This window comes from Schistocerca cancellata, chromosome 2 (genome assembly GCF_023864275.1).
Source record: "Schistocerca cancellata isolate TAMUIC-IGC-003103 chromosome 2, iqSchCanc2.1, whole genome shotgun sequence".
In the NCBI taxonomy this organism is placed as follows: Eukaryota; Metazoa; Arthropoda; class Insecta; order Orthoptera; family Acrididae; genus Schistocerca; species Schistocerca cancellata.
The window spans coordinates 215,031,342-215,035,314 of NC_064627.1; positions in this window are offsets into that span (position 1 = coordinate 215,031,342).

Here is a 3,973-nt window from a genome sequence, read left to right on the forward strand (position 1 = left end):
AGACCCTACACCTGAAATCCAGCAGGATCTCCACTCTTTCCTCAAATCCTTAGGCCAATCCCAAAACCTCTCCTCAGAGTCTACCTCTCTCCTCACCCCTGCCACTCCCTTCATACCTACCTTCTACATGCTTCCTAAAGTTGATAAACCAAACCACCCAGAATGCCCCACTGTGGACGATTACTGTGCCCCCACTGAGAGAATCTCTGCTCTCATAGACCAACATCTTCAGCCTGTTACCCACAACCTAACCTCCTGTATAAAATATACCAATCATTTCCTCCACAGGCCCTCCACAGTTCCTGTTCCTTGGCCATACTGTGCCCTGCTCATCACTATTGGTGCCACCTCCCGTTACACTAACATCCCTAATGCCCTTGCCTTACTGCTATTGAACACTACCTTTCCCAACACTCAAAGGATTCCAAACCACTAACTTTCTTTCTAGTCACTATGGGCAACTATATCGTCACCCACCATTACTTCTCCTTTCAAGGCATTACCTACAAATAAGTCTGGGGTATGGTTATGGGTGCCTGCATGGCACTATCCTTTGCCAACCTATTCATGGGCCTTCTAGAGGAGTCCTTCCTAAACACCCAGAATCCCAAACCACTCATCTGGTTCAGATTCACTGATGACATGTTTGTGGTCTGAATTGAGGGGGGAGGACAACCTATCCACATTCCTCCAGAACCTCAACACATCCCCCCCCCCCCCCCACATTCACTTCACCTGGTCCTACTCAAAACAACAACCCACCTTCCTCAATGTGGACCTCCACCTCAAAGATGGCTACATCAGTACCTCTGTCCATATCAAACCTACCAACCATCAGCAACACCTCCACTTCGACAGCTGCCACCCATCCCATACCAAGAAGCTCTTCCACACAGCCTAGCCAGCCACGGGCATCACATGTGTAGTGAGAGCGGTCCCTCTCAAAATATACTGAGTGTTTCACCCCTACCATACTCTGCCCTCCCTCCCGCTCATGCCCCAGCCTCCTTACCCCCACCTAGTTGCCTCTCCCATCATGCATGCTGCTCATAGTCCGGCTTCATCTGCCAGAGACTGTGGTCATATGTGTGTGAGTTGTGTTTCATACGCCTGTGTGTGTGTGTGTGTGTGTGTGTGTGTGTGTGTGTGTGTGTGTGTGCGTGCGAGTCCCTTGTCTTTTTTCGACAAAGACTTTGTTGGCCAAAAGCTCATTTTGTGACAGTCTTTTTGTTGTGCCTATCTGCGACTCAGCATCTCCGTTATATGGTGAGTAGCAACCATTCTTTTCATAATTAAATAATTTAGTCCCTCAACACAAAATTCAGGATTTTTCTATCTAGCATAATGACAAAGATCCTTAATTGTACCCACAAATTTCAGTAAATAAGGTTTTTTTCCAATTTTTTCTGTCTTCTCACTGTAAGGAAATAGTTCAAATTGAAAAGTTCATTTACCGTTTTGTTTCTGAATATTATTACTGGAATGGACTTGATGAACCGAACTGGTTGTACACATGGTGTCAACACTGGTGCGTCTCCCCAGAACATTGTCAGAAATTATCAGTTCCCCTATATGCCAGTAAAGTTGCAAGTAATCGCTGTATGTAGTAATGCAGGCTCAAAATTCATCACAGAAAATTATGTGACCCCATTATCAGCACTCCATGCTTCACAGGTACAGCAACTGTCCAAATTCCAGCCACCTCTGTTGTGATATTAACTGTAACCTATGATGGGATGGTAACGCAGCAACCCAACTTCTGTTACTCTCCATCCAATGATGAGGAATAACACAAGGGATTGTAGTAGGTTCAGTTTGTGCAAATATGGCAAACACAAAACCGAATGGTTTACTACATGCTTAGCACCCAGTATTATGATTTTCTCCTATTGAAGTCAGTATCATCAATCATAATATTGATAACACATTTCATTCACTCACATTCCTATTCAGTGAAACATCAGCCTACTGTCACCTCTGAACACTTCAGATGCCATAATTTTATAAAATTTGGCTGGTCAGTTACATGAGGATCCCAATCACAGCTCTGTGAAATACTTAGAAGCTGATAACTTCATGTCATAGTAAAATGTGTCACTCTCTGTGGTCCTTCATGTTGCTCACTAACAATCTCGCATAGCATATGGCCATTATATACCCTGCAACACCTGGCAATAATGGTCACATTCTTCCAACACTTAAGTTTTCTGGATTGTCTCTCTAGTCATCACATATCATTGCATCTCAAATTATTTTTATACTCACTGATGGTATGATCACACAGAAAAGTGCATTTATATTTGACCATTCATTCAGGTTGAAAATAATTATATCAGTCTAGGTTGCACAGCACATTTATTGAAAGGTGGTGCGGGGGGAGGGAGGGGGGGGGGGGTTCCAATCATCACATGATCATCTTCAGAACTAGTCATTTTGATGCACAATGGCTGTGGGATGGATGATAGTTGACTATCATCATTCAGTTGTTCCTCTCCATACACAACCATTATCCATCAAAATGGCTGATGATCATATGATGATCGAAACCAGTCACCTTTCAATAAACATGCCTTGTGGTCCAGGCCATTAATATTATTTTCAAAGATTGTAAGTGGATCACTGATATCTCCAAAAATAATTACTTCATTCAGGAGCTTAACATTTCTATGTAAGTTGGTTATAATTAATATTAACACTGCAGTATTATAACATTTAACAAAGTCAAGTCATTTTACTGCAATTTACTTAAATAAAATTTACACTCCAGACTTGTTCCAAAGCCTAGAGGTCCATTTCCATGTGATGAATGAAATATGATTCGGGCGATGCAATGGCAAAAAACTACTCCCACCCATCTCCACTGTTGAACCACTTCCTCACACATCATGTTCCATAAACCCCATCAAGAAGGAGAGTCTTCAGGGGTGTGGAACAGGACAAGTCATACATTACAGCATGCAGAAGCAACCACTACTGGCTACTTCTGTAAAATAAATTATAACTAGTGCTAATTTATGGTTACTTACATTTATGGGAACTACCTCTAAATTATATTATGCTAGAAAACTGTCCCAGCCTCGGGCAAGTAGCACTAACTAACCATGGTTCGATAGCTTGGTTGGCATTGCAGTAATAAATTATACATACAAACCTTACTCGTCAATCAGTCTATCTATTAGCCAAAATCATATTAAAATCCCTACAGTGGTTCCTGAAATTAGTCTTTACATACAGACAGAAAAACATGGTGAGCAATTTTTAATTTAGTGGCATGTATAGAATACATTTACTTATATTAGAAGAAAACAGCTACAGAATTTTGAAAAAAGTCACTGCTCCTTTTCTGCTGCAACTTACTCAGCTGCTGTTTTTATCTAATACTTGAAACAAAGCATCAGTTACTCATTTAACATAGACTTTAGAGTTATCTGGAATTTATATCCATGAGTCTATATATTCAAGTAACTTGTAAGAGAAGTGGTCAATGATATATTCATTTGCTTTGTTTGTGAATATCTGCAGATTTTCCATTTCCTGTGTGATGTCTGCTGATAATCTGTCACAGATTTTTGAATCATAATATAAAACTCTGCCCTGAACTCTAGATAGGGATGCACTGTTTATGTGTAAATTGCTTTTACTTCTAGCACTGTGTTTTTGAATTCCACAATTAATTTTAAATTCATCCTTATTATGAGCAACAAATAGCATTAGGGATTTTATGTTTTGGCATGACAGTGTATGAATCCCTAGGTCCCTGAAGAGTCTTCAACAAGATGTTTGGTTATCAGCAATACACAAAATGTTTACAGCACACTACTGAGTAAAAGCACACAAGGTTTACTAGCAATCTCATCCACAAGTCAACACAATAAGAGAGGTATCTAATTGTAAAGACTTCAAAACTGAGGTACTTGATTAACTTATCCATCTCTGCCAAGACAAAGCTCACCATCATATGAATTCTAATGTT